Below are 22367 nucleotides of genomic sequence, written 5' to 3' on the forward strand. Positions count from 1 at the left end.
TAGCACAACAGAAAGAAGGGTTCATATATTTTTCAAAAGACCATTCCCACCAGAGCTGCACAGTGACATGATAAAGAATATTTAATGGTATTTAGACTAAACGCTAGGGGAGGGGGGGAGGGGGACAAGCTGGCAACCTGGGCACAACATAAACATTTGTAGCCACCTTGTGATTCCTAGCAGGAAACAAAGAGAATTTATTTACGCCTCATTGGTAACACGTGCTGGGTGAAAGGAATAAATGGACCTGATAATAATATAGTTTGGGCTCTTGTAGTGCAAATTGCTTATATTTCTATTTTACATGCACATCTAAAACTTTTTAGGCATTTCTCATTATGGCAACTGGGATACCTTTTCCGCTTTCGACTCTTAACGCTAGTGTTCACACTAATGCGTCCCTTGCTGATCAAAATATAACAAGCATATGGGCTTTCTCAGGTACGGACTAATGATGATGATAATGGTTGGCGGCTGCTCCGATTAGCTGGGTGGTTCTAAAGTAGTGTGACTGCGATCTATTCACATTATCACTTATATATTTGTAATCGATTCGCATTTAAAAGCAGATTCCCATTTTTATTTGCTTCAGGTTTTTAATTGCTTTTTTAATGGTAAATGCAACTTTATCATTTAATTATTAATAACATTCTCCAGAGATATCTGAATTTTGTGCTGCAACTTTAACATAGTACTGTTCTCTCCAGGAATAACCCAGGCACATATACTACTATTCTCTCCTGGTGTAACCCAGGCACATATACTACTGTTCTCTCCTGGTGTAACCCAGGCACATATACTACTGTTCTCTCCAGGAATAACCCAGGCACATATACTACTGTTCTCTCCTGGTGTAACCCAGGCACATTTACTACTGTTCTCTCCAGGTGTAACCCAGGCACATATACTACTGTTCTCTCCTGGTGTAACCCAGGCACATATACTACTGTTCTCTCCTGGTGTAACCAAGGCACATATACTACTGTTCTCTCCTGGTGTAACCCAGGCACATATACTACTGTTCTCTCCTGGTGTAACCCAGGCAAATATACTACTGTTCTCTCCTGGTATAACTCAGACACATATACTATTGTTCTCTCCTGGTGTAACCCAGGCACATATACTACTGTTCTCTCCAGGAATAACCCAGGCACATATACTACTGTTCTCTCCAGGAATAACCCAGGCACATACACTACTGTTCTCTCCTGGTGTAACCCAGACACATATACTACTGTTCTCTCCTGGTGTAACCCAGGCACATATACTACTGTTCTCTCCTGGTGTAACCCAGGCACATATACTACTGTTCTCTCCTGGTGTAACCCAGGCACATATACTACTGTTCTCTCCAGGAATAACCCAGGCACATATACTACATTCTCTCCTGGTGTAACCCACGCACATATACTACTGTTCTCTCCTGGTGTAACCCAGGCACATATACTACTGTTCTCTCCTGGTGTAACCCAGGCACATATACTACATTCTCTCCTGGTGTAACCCAGGTGCATATACAACTGTTCTCTCCTGGTGTAACCCAGGTGCATATACTACTCTTCTCTCCTGGTGTAACCCAGGTACATATACTACTGTTCTCTCCAGGAATAACCCAGGCACATATACTACTGTTCTCTCCTGGTGTAACCCAGGCACATATACTACTATTCTCTCCTGGTGTAACCCAGGCACATATACTACTGTTCTCTCCAGGAATAACCCAGGCACATATACTACATTCTCTCCTGGTATAACCCATGCACATATACTACTGTTCTCTCCTGGTGTAACCCAGGCACATATACCACTGTTCTCTCCTGGTGTAACCCAGGCACATATACCACTGTTCTCTCCAGGTGTAACCCAGGCGCATATACTACTGTTCTCTCCTGGTGTAACCCAGGTGCATATACCACTGTTCTTTCCTGGTGTAACTCAGTCACATATACTACTGTTCTCTCCTGGTGTAACTCATACACATATACTATTGTTCTCTCCTGGTGTAACCCAGGCACATATACTACTGTTCTCTCCAGGAATAACCCAGGCACATATACTACTGTTCTCTCCAGGAATAACCCAGGTACATACACTACTGTTCTCTCCTGGTGTAACCCAGACACATATACTACTGTTCTCTCCTGGTGTAACCCACGCACATATACTACTGTTCTCTCCTGGTGTAACCCAGGCACATATACTACTGTTCTCTCCTGGTGTAACCCAGGCACATATACTACATTCTCTCCTGGTGTAACCCAGGTGCATATACAACTGTTCTCTCCTGGTGTAACCCAGGTACATATACTACTGTTCTCTCCTGGTGTAACCCAGGTACATATACTACTGTTCTCTCCAGGAATAACCCTGGCACATATACTACTATTCTCTCCTGGTGTAACCCAGGCACATATACTACTATTCTCTCCTGGTGTAACCCAGGCACATATACTACTGTTCTCTCCAGGAATAACCCAGGCACATATACTACATTCTCTCCTGGTATAACCCATGCACATATACTACTGTTCTCTCCTGGTGTAACCCAGGCACATATACCACTGTTCTCTCCTGGTGTAACCCAGGCACATATACCACTGTTCTCTCCTGGTGTAACCCAGGCGCATATACTACTGTTCTCTCCTGGTGTAACCCAGGTGCATATACCACTGTTCTTTCCTGGTGTAACTCAGTCACATATACTACTGTTCTCTCCTGGTGTAACCCAGGCACATATACTACTGTTCTCTCCTGGTGTAACCCAGGCACATATACTACTGTTCTCTCCTGGTGTACCCAGGCACATATACTAATGTTCTCTCCTGGTGTAACCCAGGCACATATACTACTGTTCTCTCCAGGAATAACCCAGGCACATATACTACATTCTCTCCTGGTGTAACCCAGGCACATATACTACTTTCTCTCCTGGTGTAACCCAGACATATATACTACTGTTCTCTCCTGGTATAACCCAGGCACATATACTACTGTTCTCTCCTGGTGTACCCAGGCACATATACTACTGTTCTCTCCTGGTGTAACCCAGGCACATATACTACTGTTCTCTCCTGGTGTAACCCAGGCACATATACTACTGTTCTCTCCTGGTGTACCCAGGCACATATACTAATGTTCTCTCCTGGTGTAACCCAGGCACATATACTACTGTTCTCTCCTGGTATAACCCAGGCACATATACTACTTTCTCTCCTGGTATAACCCAGGCACATATACTACTTTCTCTCCTGGTGTAACCCAGACATATATACTACTGTTCTCTCCTGGTGTAACCCAGGCACGTATACTACTGTTCTCTCCTGGTGTAACCCATTTACATATACTACTGTTCTCCCCTGGTATAACCCAGGCACATATGCTACTGTTCTCTCCTGGTGTAACCCATGCATGTATACTACTGTTCTCTCCTGGTGTAACCCAGGCACATATACTACTGTTCTCTCCTGGTGTAAACCAGGCACGTATACTACTGTTCTCTCCTGGTATAATCCATTTACATATACTACTGTTCTCTACTGGAGTAACCCAGGCACATATACTACTGTTCTCTCCTGGTGTAACCCTGGCACATATACTACTGTTCTCTCCTGGTGTAACCCGGCACATATACTACTGTTCTCTCCTGGTGTACGCCAGGCACATATACTACTGTTCTCTCCTGGTGTAACCCAGGCACATATACTACTGTTCTCTCCTGGTGTAACCCAGGCACATATACTACTGTTCTCTCCTGGTGTAACCCAGGAACATATACTACTGTTCTCTCCTGGAGTAACCCAGGCACGCATACTACTGTTCTCTCCTGGTGTAATCCATTTACGTATACTACTGTTCTGTACTGGTGTAACCCAGGCACATATACTACTGTTCTCTCCTGGTGTAACCCAGGCACATATACCATTGTTCTCTCCTGGTGTAACCCAGGCACACATACTACTGTTCTCTCCTGGTGTAACCCAGACACATATACTACTGTTCTCTCCTGGTGTAACCCAGGCACATATACTACTGTTCTCTCCTGGTGTAACCCAGGCACATATACTACTGTTCTCTCCTGGTGTAACCCAGGCACATATACTACTGTTCTCTCCAGGAATAACCCAGGCACATATACTACATTCTCTCCTGGTGTAACCCAGGCACATATATTACTGTTCTCTCCTGGTGTAACCCAGGCACATATACTACTGTTCTCTCCTGGTGTAACCCAGGCACATATACTACATTCTCTCCTGGTGTAACCCAGGTGCATATACTACTGTTCTCTCCTGGTGTAACCCAGGTACATATACTACTGTTCTCTCCTGGTGTAACCCAGGTACATATACTACTGTTCTCTTCAGGAATAACCCAGGCACATATACTACTGTTCTCTCCTGGTGTAACCCAGGCACATATACTACTATTCTCTCCTGGTGTAACCCAGGCACATATACTACTGTTCTCTCCAGGAATAACCCAGGCACATATACTACATTCTCTCCTGGTATAACCCATGCACATATACTACTATTCTCTCCTGGTGTAACCCAGGCACATATACCACTGTTCTCTCCTGGTGTAACCCAGGCGCATATACTACTGTTCTCTCCTGGTGTAACCCAGGTGCATATACCACTGTTCTTTCCTGGTGTAACTCAGTCACATATACTACTGTTCTCTCCTGGTGTAACCCAGGCACATATACTACTGTTCTCTCCTGGTGTACCCAGGCATATATACTAATGTTCTCTCCTGGTGTAACCCAGACACATATATTACTGTTCTCTCCTGGTGTAAGCAAGGCACATATACTGCTTTCTCTCCTGGTATAACCCAGGCACATATACTACTTTCTCTCCTGCTGTAACCCAGGCATATATACCACTGTTCTCTCCTGGTGTAACCCAGGCACGTATACGACTGTTCTCTCCTGGTGTAACCCATTTACATATGCTACTGTTCTCCCCTGGTATAACCCAGGCACATATGCTACTGTTCTCTCCTGGTGTAACCCATGCATGTATACTACTGTTCTCTCCTGGTGTAACCCAGGCACATATACTACTGTTCTCTCCTGGTGTAACCCAGGCACGTATACTACTGTTCTCTCCTAGTGTAACCCAGGCACGTATACTACTGTTCTCTCCTGGTGTAACCCTGGCACATATACTACTGTTCTCTCCTGGTGTAACCCAGGCACATATACTACTGTTCTCTCCTGGTGTAACCCAGGCACATATACTACTGTTCTCTCCTGGTGTAACCCTGGCATATATACTACTGTTCTCTCCTGGTGTAACCCGGCACATATACTACTGTTCTCTCCTGGTGTAAGCCAGGCACATATACTACTGTTCTCTCCTGGTGTAACCCAGGCACATATACTACTGTTCTCTCCTGGTATAACCCAGGCACATATACTACTGTTCTCTCCTGGTGTAACCCAGGAACATATACTACTGTTCTCTCCTGGAGTAACCCAGGCACGTATACTACTGTTCTCTCCTGGTGTAATCCATTTACATATACTACTGTTCTGTACTGGTGTAACCCAGGCACATATACTACTGTTCTCTCCTGGTGTAACCCAGGCACATATACCATTGTTCTCTCCTGGTGTAACCCAGGCACACATATTACTGTTCTCTCCAGGAATAACCCAGGCACATATACTACTATTCTCTCCTGGTGTAACCCAGGCACATATATACTACTGTTCTCTCCTGATGTAACTCAGTGACATATACTACTGTTCTCTCCTGGTGTAACCCAGGCACATATACTACTGTTCTCTCCTGGTGTAACCCAGGCACATATACTACTGTTCTCTCCTGGTGTAACCCAGGCAAATATACTACTGTTCTCTCCTGGTGTAACTCAGACACATATACTACTGTTCTCTCCTGGTGTAACCCAGGCACATATACTACTGTTCTCTCCTGGTGTAACCCAGGCACATATACTACTGTTCTCTCCTGGTGTAACCCAGGTGCATATACCACTATTCTTTCCTGGTGTAACTCAGTCACATATACTACTGTTCTCTCCTGGTGTAACCCAGGCACATATACTACTGTTCTCTCCTGGTGTAACCCAGGCACATATACTACTGTTCTCTCCTGGTGTACCCAGGCACATATACTAATGTTCTCTCCTGGTGTAACCCAGACACATATATTACTGTTCTCTCCTGGTATAACCCAGGCACATATACTACTTTCTCTCCTGGTATAACCCAGGCACATATACTACTTTCTCTCCTGGTGTAACCCAGACATATATACTACTGTTCTTTCCTGGTGTAACCCAGGCACGTATACTACTGTTCTCTCCTGGTGTAACCCATTTACATATACTACTGTTCTCCCCTGGTATAACCCAGGCACATATGCTACTGTTCTCTCCTGGTGTAACCCATGCATGTATACTACTGTTCTCTCCTGGTGTAACCCAGGCACATATACTACTGTTCTCTCCTGGTGTAAAACAGCCACGTATACTACTGTTCTCTCCTGGTATAATCCATTTACATATACTACTGTTCTCTACTGGAGTAACCCAGGCACATATACTACTGTTCTCTCCTGGTGTATCCCTGGCACATATACTACTGTTCTCTCCTGGTGTAACCCGGCACATATACTACTGTTCTCTCCAGGTGTAAGCCAGGCACATATACTACTGTTCTCTCCTGGTGTAACCCAGGCACATATACTACTGTTCTCTCCTGGTGTAACCCAGGCACATATACTACTCGTCTCTCCTGGTGTAACCCAGGAACATATACTACTGTTCTCTCCTGGAGTAACCCAGGCACGTATACTACTGTTCTCTCCTGGTGTAATCCATTTACGTATACTACTGTTCTGTACTGGTGTAACCCAGGCACATATACTACTGTTCTCTCCTGGTGTAACCCAGGCACATATACTACATTCTCTCCTGGTGTAACCCAGGTGCATATACAACTGTTCTCTCCTGGTGTAACCCAGGTACATATACTACTGTTCTCTCCTGGTGTAACCCAGGTACATATACTACTGTTCTCTCCAGGAATAACCCTGGCACATATACTACTATTCTCTCCTGGTGTAACCCAGGCACATATACTACTATTCTCTCCTGGTGTAACCCAGGCACATATACTACTGTTCTCTCCAGGAATAACCCAGGCACATATACTACATTCTCTCCTGGTATAACCCATGCACATATACTACTGTTCTCTCCTGGTGTAACCCAGGCACATATACCACTGTTCTCTCCTGGTGTAACCCAGGCACATATACCACTGTTCTCTCCTGGTGTAACCCAGGCGCATATACTACTGTTCTCTCCTGGTGTAACCCAGGTGCATATACCACTGTTCTTTCCTGGTGTAACTCAGTCACATATACTACTGTTCTCTCCTGGTGTAACCCAGGCACATATACTACTGTTCTCTCCTGGTGTAACCCAGGCACATATACTACTGTTCTCTCCTGGTGTACCCAGGCACATATACTAATGTTCTCTCCTGGTGTAACCCAGGCACATATACTACTGTTCTCTCCAGGAATAACCCAGGCACATATACTACATTCTCTCCTGGTGTAACCCAGGCACATATACTACTTTCTCTCCTGGTGTAACCCAGACATATATACTACTGTTCTCTCCTGGTATAACCCAGGCACATATACTACTGTTCTCTCCTGGTGTACCCAGGCACATATACTACTGTTCTCTCCTGGTGTAACCCAGGCACATATACTACTGTTCTCTCCTGGTGTAACCCAGGCACATATACTACTGTTCTCTCCTGGTGTAACCCAGGCACATATACTACTGTTCTCTCCTGGTGTACCCAGGCACATATACTAATGTTCTCTCCTGGTGTAACCCAGGCACATATACTACTGTTCTCTCCTGGTATAACCCAGGCACATATACTACTTTCTCTCCTGGTATAACCCAGGCACATATACTACTTTCTCTCCTGGTGTAACCCAGACATATATACTACTGTTCTCTCCTGGTGTAACCCAGGCACGTATACTACTGTTCTCTCCTGGTGTAACCCATTTACATATACTACTGTTCTCCCCTGGTATAACCCAGGCACATATGCTACTGTTCTCTCCTGGTGTAACCCATGCATGTATACTACTGTTCTCTCCTGGTGTAACCCAGGCACATATACTACTGTTCTCTCCTGGTGTAAACCAGGCACGTATACTACTGTTCTCTCCTGGTATAATCCATTTACATATACTACTGTTCTCTACTGGAGTAACCCAGGCACATATACTACTGTTCTCTCCTGGTGTAACCCTGGCACATATACTACTGTTCTCTCCTGGTGTAACCCGGCACATATACTACTGTTCTCTCCTGGTGTACGCCAGGCACATATACTACTGTTCTCTCCTGGTGTAACCCAGGCACATATACTACTGTTCTCTCCTGGTGTAACCCAGGCACATATACTACTGTTCTCTCCTGGTGTAACCCAGGAACATATACTACTGTTCTCTCCTGGAGTAACCCAGGCACGCATACTACTGTTCTCTCCTGGTGTAATCCATTTACGTATACTACTGTTCTGTACTGGTGTAACCCAGGCACATATACTACTGTTCTCTCCTGGTGTAACCCAGGCACATATACCATTGTTCTCTCCTGGTGTAACACAGGCACACATACTACTGTTCTCTCTTGGTGTAACCCAGACACATATACTACTGTTCTCTCCTGGTGTAACCCAGGCACATATACTACTGTTCTCTCCTGGTGTAACCCAGGCACATATACTACTGTTCTCTCCTGGTGTAACCCAGGCACATATACTACTGTTCTCTCCAGGAATAACCCAGGCACATATACTACATTCTCTCCTGGTGTAACCCAGGCACATATATTACTGTTCTCTCCTGGTGTAACCCAGGCACATATACTACTGTTCTCTCCTGGTGTAACCCAGGCACATATACTACATTCTCTCCTGGTGTAACCCAGGTGCATATACTACTGTTCTCTCCTGGTGTAACCCAGGTACATATACTACTGTTCTCTCCTGGTGTAACCCAGGTACATATACTACTGTTCTCTCCAGGAATAACCCAGGCACATATACTACTGTTCTCTCCTGGTGTAACCCAGGCACATATACTACTATTCTCTCCTGGTGTAACCCAGGCACATATACTACTGTTCTCTCCAGGAATAACCCAGGCACATATACTACATTCTCTCCTGGTATAACCCATGCACATATACTACTATTCTCTCCTGGTGTAACCCAGGCACATATACCACTGTTCTCTCCTGGTGTAACCCAGGCGCATATACTACTGTTCTCTCCTGGTGTAACCCAGGTGCATATACCACTGTTCTTTCCTGGTGTAACTCAGTCACATATACTACTGTTCTCTCCTGGTGTAACCCAGGCACATATACTACTGTTCTCTCCTGGTGTACCCAGGCATATATACTAATGTTCTCTCCTGGTGTAACCCAGACACATATATTACTGTTCTCTCCTGGTGTAAGCAAGGCACATATACTGCTTTCTCTCCTGGTATAACCCAGGCACATATACTACTGTTCTCTCCTGGTGTAACCCAGGCACGTATACGACTGTTCTCTCCTGGTGTAACCCATTTACATATGCTACTGTTCTCCCCTGGTATAACCCAGGCACATATGCTACTGTTCTCTCCTGGTGTAACCCATGCATGTATACTACTGTTCTCTCCTGGTGTAACCCAGGCACATATACTACTGTTCTCTCCTGGTGTAACCCAGGCACGTGTACTACTGTTCTCTCCTAGTGTAACCCAGGCACGTATACTACTGTTCTCTCCTGGTGTAACCCTGGCACATATACTACTGTTCTCTCCTGGTGTAACCCAGGCACATATACTACTGTTCTCTCCTGGTGTAACCCAGGCACATATACTACTGTTCTCTCCTGGTGTAACCCTGGCATATATACTACTGTTCTCTCCTGGTGTAACCCGGCACATATACTACTGTTCTCTCCTGGTGTAAGCCAGGCACATATACTACTGTTCTCTCCTGGTGTAACCCAGGCACATATACTACTGTTCTCTCCTGGTATAACCCAGGCACATATACTACTGTTCTCTCCTGGTGTAACCCAGGAACATATACTACTGTTCTCTCCTGGAGTAACCCAGGCACGTATACTACTGTTCTCTCCTGGTGTAATCCATTTACATATACTACTGTTCTGTACTGGTGTAACCCAGGCACATATACTACTGTTCTCTCCTGGTGTAACCCAGGCACATATACCATTGTTCTCTCCTGGTGTAACCCAGGCACACATATTACTGTTCTCTCCAGGAATAACCCAGGCACATATACTACTATTCTCTCCTGGTGTAACCCAGGCACATATATACTACTGTTCTCTCCTGATGTAACTCAGTCACATATACTACTGTTCTCTCCTGGTGTAACCCAGGCACATATACTACTGTTCTCTCCTGGTGTAACCCAGGCACATATACTACTGTTCTCTCCTGGTGTAACCCAGGCAAATATACTACTGTTCTCTCCTGGTGTAACTCAGACACATATACTACTGTTCTCTCCTGGTGTAACCCAGGCACATATACTACTGTTCTCTCCTGGTGTAACCCAGGCACATATACTACTGTTCTCTCCTGGTGTAACCCAGGTGCATATACCACTATTCTTTCCTGGTGTAACTCAGTCACATATACTACTGTTCTCTCCTGGTGTAACCCAGGCACATATACTACTGTTCTCTCCTGGTGTAACCCAGGCACATATACTACTGTTCTCTCCTGGTGTACCCAGGCACATATACTAATGTTCTCTCCTGGTGTAACCCAGACACATATATTACTGTTCTCTCCTGGTATAACCCAGGCACATATACTACTTTCTCTCCTGGTATAACCCAGGCACATATACTACTTTCTCTCCTGGTGTAACCCAGACATATATACTACTGTTCTTTCCTGGTGTAACCCAGGCACGTATACTACTGTTCTCTCCTGGTGTAACCCATTTACATATACTACTGTTCTCCCCTGGTATAACCCAGGCACATATGCTACTGTTCTCTCCTGGTGTAACCCATGCATGTATACTACTGTTCTCTCCTGGTGTAACCCAGGCACATATACTACTGTTCTCTCCTGGTGTAAAACAGGCACGTATACTACTGTTCTCTCCTGGTATAATCCATTTACATATACTACTGTTCTCTACTGGAGTAACCCAGGCACATATACTACTGTTCTCTCCTGGTGTATCCCTGGCACATATACTACTGTTCTCTCCTGGTGTAACCCGGCACATATACTACTGTTCTCTCCAGGTGTAAGCCAGGCACATATACTACTGTTCTCTCCTGGTGTAACCCAGGCACATATACTACTGTTCTCTCCTGGTGTAACCCAGGCACATATACTACTCGTCTCTCCTGGTGTAACCCAGGAACATATACTACTGTTCTCTCCTGGAGTAACCCAGGCACGTATACTACTGTTCTCTCCTGGTGTAATCCATTTACGTATACTACTGTTCTGTACTGGTGTAACCCAGGCACATATACTACTGTTCTCTCCTGGTGTAACCCAGGCACATATACCATTGTTCTCTCCTGGTGTAACCCAGGCACACATACTACTGTTCTCTCCTGGTGTAACCCAGACACATATACTACTGTTCTCTCCTGGTGTAACCCAGGCACATATACTACTGTTCTCTCCTGGTGTAACCCAGGCACATATACTACTGTTCTCTCCTGGTGTAACCCAGGCACATATACTACTGTTCTCTCCAGGAATAACCCAGGCACATATACTACATTCTCTCCTGGTGTAACCCAGGCACATATACTACTTTCTCTCCTGGTGTAACCCAGGCACATATACTACTGTTCTCTTCTGGTGTAACCCAGGCACATATACTACTATTCTCTCCTGGTGTAACCCAGGCACATATACTACTGTTCTCTCCAGGAATAACCCAGGCACATATACTACATTCTCTCCTGGTATAACCCATGCACATATACTACTATTCTCTCCTGGTGTAACCCAGGCACATATACCACAGTTCTCTCCTGGTGTAACCCAGGCACATATACTACTGTTCTCTCCTGGTGTAACCCAGGCACATATACTACTGTTCTCTCCTGGTGTACCCAGGCACATATACTAATGTTCTCTCCTGGTGTATCCCAGGCACATATACTACTGTTCTCTCCTGGTATAACCCAGGCACATATACTACTTTCTCTCCTGGTATAACCCAGGCACATATACTACTTTCTCTCCTGGTGTAACCCAGACATATATACTACTGTTCTCTCCTGGTGTAACCCAGGCACGTATACTACTGTTCTCTCCTGGTGTAACCCATTTACATATACTACTGTTCTCCCCTGGTATAACCCAGGCACATATGCTACTGTTCTCTCCTGGTGTAACCCATGCATGTATACTACTGTTCTCTCCTGGTGTAACCCAGGCACATATACTACTGTTCTCTCCTGGTGTAAACCAGGCACGTATACTACTGTTCTCTCCTGGTATAATCCATTTACATATACTACTGTTCTCTACTGGAGTAACCCAGGCACATATACTACTGTTCTCTCCTGGTGTAACCCTGGCACATATACTACTGTTCTCTCCTGGTGTAACCCGGCACATATACTACTGTTCTCTCCTGGTGTAAGCCAGGCACATATACTACTGTTCTCTCCTGGTGTAACCCAGGCACATATACTACTGTTCTCTCCTGGTGTAACCCAGGCACATATACTACTGTTCTCTCCTGGTGTAACCCAGGAACATATACTACTGTTCTCTCCTGGAGTAACCCAGGCACGCATACTACTGTTCTCTCCTGGTGTAATCCATTTACGTATACTACTGTTCTGTACTGGTGTAACCCAGGCACATATACTACTGTTCTCTCCTGGTGTAACCCAGGCACATATACCATTGTTCTCTCCTGGTGTAACCCAGGCACACATACTACTGTTCTCTCCTGGTGTAACCCAGACACATATACTACTGTTCTCTCCTGGTGTAACCCAGGCACATATACTACTGTTCTCTCCTGGTGTAACCCAGGCACATATACTACTGTTCTCTCCTGGTGTAACCCAGGCACATATACTACTGTTCTCTCCAGGAATAACCCAGGCACATATACTACATTCTCTCCTGGTGTAACCCAGGCACATATATTACTGTTCTCTCCTGGTGTAACCCAGGCACATATACTACTGTTCTCTCCTGGTGTAACCCAGGCACATATACTACATTCTCTCCTGGTGTAACCCAGGTGCATATACTACTGTTCTCTCCTGGTGTAACCCAGGTACATATACTACTGTTCTCTCCTGGTGTAACCCAGGTACATATACTACTGTTCTCTCCAGGAATAACCCAGGCACATATACTACTGTTCTCTCCTGGTGTAACCCAGGCACATATACTACTATTCTCTCCTGGTGTAACCCAGGCACATATACTACTGTTCTCTCCAGGAATACCCCAGGCACATATACTACATTCTCTCCTGGTATAACCCATGCACATATACTACTATTCTCTCCTGGTGTAACCCAGGCACATATACCACTGTTCTCTCCTGGTGTAACCCAGGCGCATATACTACTGTTCTCTCCTGGTGTAACCCAGGTGCATATACCACTGTTCTTTCCTGGTGTAACTCAGTCACATATACTACTGTTCTCTCCTGGTGTAACCCAGGCACATATACTACTGTTCTCTCCTGGTGTACCCAGGCATATATACTAATGTTCTCTCCTGGTGTAACCCAGACACATATATTACTGTTCTCTCCTGGTGTAAGCAAGGCACATATACTGCTTTCTCTCCTGGTATAACCCAGGCACATATACTACTTTCTCTCCTGCTGTAACCCAGGCATATATACTACTGTTCTCTCCTGGTGTAACCCAGGCACGTATACTACTGTTCTCTCCTGGTGTAACCCATTTACATATGCTACTGTTCTCCCCTGGTATAACCCAGGCACATATGCTACTGTTCTCTCCTGGTGTAACCCATGCATGTATACTACTGTTCTCTCCTGGTGTAACCCAGGCACATATACTACTGTTCTCTCCTGGTGTAACCCAGGCACGTATACTACTGTTCTCTCCTGGTGTAACCCAGGCACGTATACTACTGTTCTCTCCTGGTGTAACCCTGGCACATATACTACTGTTCTCTCCTGGTGTAACCCAGGCACATATACTACTGTTCTCTCCTGGTGTAACCCAGGCACATATACTACTGTTCTCTCCTGGTGTAACCCTGGCACATATACTACTGTTCTCTCCTGGTGTAACCCGGCACATATACTACTGTTCTCTCCTGGTGTAAGCCAGGCACATATACTACTGTTCTCTCCTGGTGTAACCCAGGCACATATACTACTGTTCTCTCCTGGTATAACCCAGGCACGTATACTACTGTTCTCTCCTGGTGTAATCCATTTACATATACTACTGTTCTGTACTGGTGTAACCCAGGCACATATACTACTGTTCTCTCCTGGTGTAACCCAGGCACATATACCATTGTTCTCTCCTGGTGTAACCCAGGCACACATATTACTGTTCTCTCCAGGAATAACCCAGGCACATATACTACTATTCTCTCCTGGTGTAACCCAGGCACATATATACTACTGTTCTCTCCTGATGTAACTCAGTCACATATACTACTGTTCTCTCCTGGTGTAACCCAGGCACATATACTACTGTTCTCTCCTGGTGTAACCCAGGCACATATACTACTGTTCTCTCCTGGTGTAACCCAGGCAAATATACTACTGTTCTCTCCTGGTGTAACTCAGACACATATACTACTGTTCTCTCCTGGTGTAACCCAGGCACATATACTACTGTTCTCTCCTGGTGTAACCCAGGCACATATACTACTGTTCTCTCCTGGTGTAACCCAGGTGCATATACCACTATTCTTTCCTGGTGTAACTCAGTCACATATACTACTGTTCTCTCCTGGTGTAACCCAGGCACATATACTACTGTTCTCTCCTGGTGTAACCCAGGCACATATACTACTGTTCTCTCCTGGTGTACCCAGGCACATATACTAATGTTCTCTCCTGGTGTAACCCAGACACATATATTACTGTTCTCTCCTGGTATAACCCAGGCACATATACTACTTTCTCTCCTGGTATAACCCAGGCACATATACTACTTTCTCTCCTGGTGTAACCCAGACATATATACTACTGTTCTTTCCTGGTGTAACCCAGGCACGTATACTACTGTTCTCTCCTGGTGTAACCCATTTACATATACTACTGTTCTCCCCTGGTATAACCCAGGCACATATGCTACTGTTCTCTCCTGGTGTAACCCATGCATGTATACTACTGTTCTCTCCTGGTGTAACCCAGGCACATATACTACTGTTCTCTCCTGGTGTAAAACAGGCACGTATACTACTGTTCTCTCCTGGTATAATCCATTTACATATACTACTGTTCTCTACTGGAGTAACCCAGGCACATATACTACTGTTCTCTCCTGGTGTAACCCTGGCACATATACTACTGTTCTCTCCTGGTGTAACCCGGCACATATACTACTGTTCTCTCCAGGTGTAAGCCAGGCACATATACTACTGTTCTCTCCTGGTGTAACCCAGGCACATATACTACTGTTCTCTCCTGGTGTAACCCAGGCACATATACTACTCGTCTCTCCTGGTGTAACCCAGGAACATATACTACTGTTCTCTCCTGGAGTAACCCAGGCACGTATACTACTGTTCTCTCCTGGTGTAATCCATTTACGTATACTACTGTTCTGTACTGGTGTAACCCAGGCACATATACTACTGTTCTCTCCTGGTGTAACCCAGGCACATATACCATTGTTCTCTCCTGGTGTAACCCAGGCACACAAACTACTGTTCTCTCCTGGTGTAACCCAGACACATATACTACTGTTCTCTCCTGGTGTAACCCAGGCACATATACTACTGTTCTCTCCTGGTGTAACCCAGGCACATATACTACTGTTCTCTCCTGGTGTAACCCAGGCACATATACTACTGTTCTCTCCAGGAATAACCCAGGAACATATACTACATTCTCTCCTGGTGTAACCCAGGCACATATACTACTTTCTCTCCTGGTGTAACCCAGGCACATATACTACTGTTCTCTTCTGGTGTAACCAAGGCACATATACTACTATTCTCTCCTGGTGTAACCCAGGCACATATACTACTGTTCTCTCCAGGAATAACCCAGGCACATATACTACATTCTCTCCTGGTATAACCCATGCACATATACTACTATTCTCTCCTGGTGTAACCCAGGCACATATACCACAGTTCTCTCCTGGTGTAACCCAGGCGCGTATACTACTGTTCTCTCCTGGAGTAACCCAGGTGCATATACCACTGTTCTTTCCTGGTGTAACTCAGTCACATATACTACTGTTCTCTCCTGGTGTAACCCAGGCACATATACTACTGTTCTCTCCTGGTGTAACCCAGGCACATATACTACTGTTCTCTCCTGGTGTACCCAGGCATATATACTAATGTTCTCTCCTGGTGTAACCCAGACACATATATTACTGTTCTCTCCTGGTATAACTCAGGCACATATACTGCTTTCTCTCCAGGTATAACCCAGGCACATATACTACTTTCTCTCCTGGTGTAACCCAGGCATATATACTACTGTTCTCTCCTGGTGTAACCCAGGCACGTATACTACTGTTCTCTCCTGGTGTAACCCATTTACATATGCTACTGTTCTCCCCTGTTATAACCCAGGCACATATGCTACTGTTCTCTCCTGGTGTAACCCATGCATGTATACTACTGTTCTCTCCTGGTGTAACCCAGGCACGTATAATACTGTTCTCTCCTGGTGTAACCCAGGCACGTATACTACTGTTCTCTCCTGGTGTAACCCTGGCACATATACTACTGTTCTCTCCTGGTGTAACCCAGGCACATATACTACTATTCTCTCCTGGTGTAACCCAGGCACATATACTACTGTTCTCTCCTGGTGTAACCCAGGCACATATACTACTGTTCTCTCCAGGAATAACACAGGCACATATACTACATTCTCTCCTGGTATAACCCATGCACATATACTACTGTTCTCTCCTGGTGTAACCCAGGCACATATACCACTGTTCTCTCCTGGTGTAACCCAGGCACATATACCACTGTTCTCTCCTGGTGTAACCCAGGCGCATATACTACTGTTCTCTCCTGGTGTAACCCAGGTGCATATACCACTGTTCTTTCCTGGTGTAACTCAGTCACATATACTACTGTTCTCTCCTGGTGTAACTCATACACATATACTATTGTTCTCTCCTGGTGTAACCCAGGCACATATACTACTGTTCTCTCCAGGAATAACCCAGGCACATATACTACTGTTCTCTCCAGGAATAACCCAGGTACATACACTACTGTTCTCTCCTGGTGTAACCCAGACACATATACTACTGTTCTCTCCTGGTGTAACCCAGGCACATATACTACTGTTCTCTCCTGGTGTAACCCAGGCACATATACTACTGTTCTCTCCAGGAATAACCCAGGCACATATACTACATTCTCTCCTGGTGTAACCCACGCACATATACTACTGTTCCCTCCTGGTGTAACCCAGGCACGTACACTACTGTTCTCTCCTGGTGTAACCCAGGCACATATACTACTGTTCTCTCCTGGTGTAACTCAGGCACATATACTACTGTTCTCTCCTGGTGTAACCCAGGCACATATACTACTGTTCTCTCCTGGTGTAACCCTGGCACATATACTACTGTTCTCTCCTGGTGTAACCCAGGCACATATACTACTATTCTCTCCTGGTGTAACCCAGGCACATATACTACTGTTCTCTCCAGGAATAACCCAGGCACATATACTACATTCTCTCCTGGTATAACCCATGCACATATACTACTGTTCTCTCCTGGTGTAACCCAGGCACATATACCACTGTTCTCTCCTGGTGTAACCCAGGCACATATACCACTGTTCTCTCCTGGTGTAACCCAGGCGCATATACTACTGTTCTCTCCTGGTGTAAGCCAGGTGCATATACCACTGTTCTTTCCTGGTGTAACTCAGTCACATATACTACTGTTCTCTCCTGGTGTAACTCATACACATATACTATTGTTCTCTCCTGGTGTAACCCAGGCACATATACTACTGTTCTCTCCAGGAATAACCCAGGCACATATACTACTGTTCTCTCCAGGAATAACCCAGGTACATACACTACTGTTCTCTCGTGGTGTAACCCAGACACATATACTACTGTTCTCTCCTGGTGTAACCCAGGCACATATACTACTGTTCTCTCCAGGAGTAACCCAGGCACATATACTACATTCTCTCCTGGTGTAACCCACGCACATATACTACTGTTCTCTCCTGGTGTAACCCAGGCACATATACTACTGTTCTCTCCTGGTGTAACCCAGGCACATATACTACATTCTCTCCTGGTGTAACCCAGGTGCATATACAACTGTTCTCTCCTGGTGTAACCCAGGTACATATACTACTGTTCTCTCCTGGTGTAACCCAGGTACATATACTACTGTTCTCTCCAGGAATAACCCAGGCACATATACTACTATTCTCTCCTGGTGTAACCCAGGCACATATACTACTATTCTCTCCTGGTGTAACCCAGGCACATATACTACTGTTCTCTCCAGGAATAACCCAGGCACATATACTACATTCTCTCCTGGTATAACCCATGCACATATACTACTGTTCTCTCCTGGTGTAACCCAGGCACATATACCACTGTTCTCTCCTGGTGTAACCCAGGCACATATACCACTGTTCTCTCCTGGTGTAACCCAGGCGCATATACTACTGTTCTCTCCTGGTGTAACCCAGGTGCATATACCACTGTTCTTTCCTGGTGTAACTCAGTCACATATACTACTGTTCTCTCCTGGTGTAACCCAGGCACATATACTACTGTTCTCTCCTGGTGTAACCCAGGCACATATACTACTGTTCTCTCCTGGTGTACCCAGGCACATATACTAATGTTCTCTCCTGGTGTAACCCAGACACATATATTACTGTTCTCTCCTGGTATAACCCAGGCACATATACTACTTTCTCTCCTGGTATAACCCAGGCACATATACTACTTTCTCTCCAGGTGTAACCCAGACATATATACTACTGTTCTCTCCTGGTGTAACCCAGGCACGTATACTACTGTTCTCTCCTGGTGTAACCCACATACATATACTACTGTTCTCCCCTGGTATAACCCAGGCACATATGCTACTGTTCTCTCCTGGTGTAACCCATGCATGTATACTACTGTTCTCTCCTGGTGTAACCCAGGCACATATACTACTGTTCTCTCCTGGTGTAAACCAGGCACGTATACTACTGTTCTCTCCTGGTATAATCCATTTACATATACTACTGTTCTCTACTGGAGTAACCCAGGCACATATACTACTGTTCTCTCCTGGTGTAACCCTGGCACATATACTACTGTTCTCTCCTGGTGTAACCCGGCACATATACTACTGTTCTCTCCTGGTGTAAGCCAGGCACATATACTACTGTTCTCTCCTGGTGTAACCCAGGAACGTATACTACTGTTCTCTCCTGGTGTAACTCAGGCACATATACTACTGTTCTCTCCTGGTGTAACCCAGGCACATATACTACTGTTCTCTCCTGGTGTAACCCTGGCACATATACTACTGTTCTCTCCTGGTGTAACCCAGGCACATATACTACTATTCTCTCCTGGTGTAACCCAGGCACATATACTACTGTTCTCTCCAGGAATAACCCAGGCACATATACTACATTCTCTCATGGTATAACCCATGCACATATACTACTGTTCTCTCCTGGTGTAACCCAGGCACATATACCACTGTTCTCTCCTGGTGTATCCCAGGCACATATACCACTGTTCTCTCCTGGTGTAACCCAGGCGCATATACTACTGTTCTCTCCTGGTGTAACCCAGGTGCATATACCACTGTTCTTTCCTGGTGTAACTCAGTCACATATACTACTGTTCTCTCCTGGTGTAACTCATACACATATACTATTGTTCTCTCCTGGTGTAACCCAGGCACATATACTACTGTTCTCTCCAGGAATAACCCAGGCACATATACTACTGTTCTCTCCAGGAATAACCCAGGTACATACACTACTGTTCTCTCCTGGTGTAACCCAGACACATATACTACTGTTCTCTCCTGGTGTAACCCAGGCACATATACTACTGTTCTCTCCTGGTGTAACCCAGGCACATATACTACTGTTCTCTCCAGGAATAACCCAGGCACATATACTACATTCTCTCCTGGTGTAACCCACGCACATATACTACTGTTCTCTCCTGGTGTAACCCAGGCACGTATACTACTGTTCTCTCCTGGTGTAACCCAGGCACATATACTACTGTTCTCTCCTGGTGTAACTCAGGCACATATACTACTGTTCTCTCCTGGTGTAACCCAGGCACATATACTACTGTTCTCTCCTGGTGTAACCCTGGCACATATACTACTGTTCTCTCCTGGTGTAACCCAGGCACATATACTACTATTCTCTCCTGGTGTAACCCAGGCACATATACTACTGTTCTCTCCAGGAATAACCCAGGCACATATACTACATTCTCTCCTGGTATAACCCATGCACATATACTACTGTTCTCTCCTGGTGTAACCCAGGCACATATACCACTGTTCTCTCCTGGTGTAACCCAGGCACATATACCACTGTTCTCTCCTGGTGTAACCCAGGCGCATATACTACTGTTCTCTCCTGGTGTAAGCCAGGTGCATATACCACTGTTCTTTCCTGGTGTAACTCAGTCACATATACTACTGTTCTCTCCTGGTGTAACTCATACACATATACTATTGTTCTCTCCTGGTGTAACCCAGGCACATATACTACTGTTCTCTCCAGGAATAACCCAGGCACATATACTACTGTTCTCTCCAGGAATAACCCAGGTACATACACTACTGTTCTCTCGTGGTGTAACCCAGACACATATACTACTGTTCTCTCCAGGAGTAACCCAGGCACATATACTACATTCTCTCCTGGTGTAACCCACGCACATATACTACTGTTCTCTCCTGGTGTAACCCAGGCACATATACTACTGTTCTCTCCTGGTGTAACCCAGGCACATATACTACATTCTCTCCTGGTGTAACCCAGGTGCATATACAACTGTTCTCTCCTGGTGTAACCCAGGTACATATACTACTGTTCTCTCCTGGTGTAACCCAGGCACATATACTACTGTTCTCTCCTGGTGTAACCCAGGCACATATACTACTGTTCTCTCCAGGAATAACCCAGGCACATATACTACATTCTCTCCTGGTGTAACCCACGCACATATACTACTGTTCTCTCCTGGTGTAACCCAGGCACGTATACTACTGTTCTCTCCTGGTGTAACCCAGGCACATATACTACTGTTCTCTCCTGGTGTAACTCAGGCACATATACTACTGTTCTCTCCTGGTGTAACCCAGGCACATATACTACTGTTCTCTCCTGGTGTAACCCTGGCACATATACTACTGTTCTCTCCTGGTGTAACCCAGGCACATATACTACTATTCTCTCCTGGTGTAACCCAGGCACATATACTACTGTTCTCTCCAGGAATAACCCAGGCACATATACTACATTCTCTCCTGGTATAACCCATGCACATATACTACTGTTCTCTCCTGGTGTAACCCAGGCACATATACCACTGTTCTCTCCTGGTGTAACCCAGGCACATATACCACTGTTCTCTCCTGGTGTAACCCAGGCGCATATACTACTGTTCTCTCCTGGTGTAAGCCAGGTGCATATACCACTGTTCTTTCCTGGTGTAACTCAGTCACATATACTACTGTTCTCTCCTGGTGTAACTCATACACATATACTATTGTTCTCTCCTGGTGTAACCCAGGCACATATACTACTGTTCTCTCCAGGAATAACCCAGGCACATATACTACTGTTCTCTCCAGGAATAACCCAGGTACATACACTACTGTTCTCTCGTGGTGTAACCCAGACACATATACTACTGTTCTCTCCAGGAGTAACCCAGGCACATATACTACATTCTCTCCTGGTGTAACCCACGCACATATACTACTGTTCTCTCCTGGTGTAACCCAGGCACATATACTACTGTTCTCTCCTGGTGTAACCCAGGCACATATACTACATTCTCTCCTGGTGTAACCCAGGTGCATATACAACTGTTCTCTC

At 45.3% G+C, this 22367-nt stretch overlaps 1 protein-coding gene across 4 annotated transcripts in view; it reads right to left on the bottom strand.

The window, feature by feature from the left end:
* LOC148511484 (uncharacterized) overlaps positions 1-22367 on the bottom strand; it is a 288840-nt gene that overhangs the window by 19811 nt on the left and 246662 nt on the right. The window lies entirely within an intron of this gene.

The sequence above is a fragment of the Taudactylus pleione genome, unplaced genomic scaffold (assembly GCF_031769625.1).
Source record: "Taudactylus pleione unplaced genomic scaffold, aTauple2 ptg000306l, whole genome shotgun sequence".
Lineage (NCBI taxonomy): Eukaryota > Metazoa > Chordata > Amphibia > Anura > Myobatrachidae > Taudactylus > Taudactylus pleione.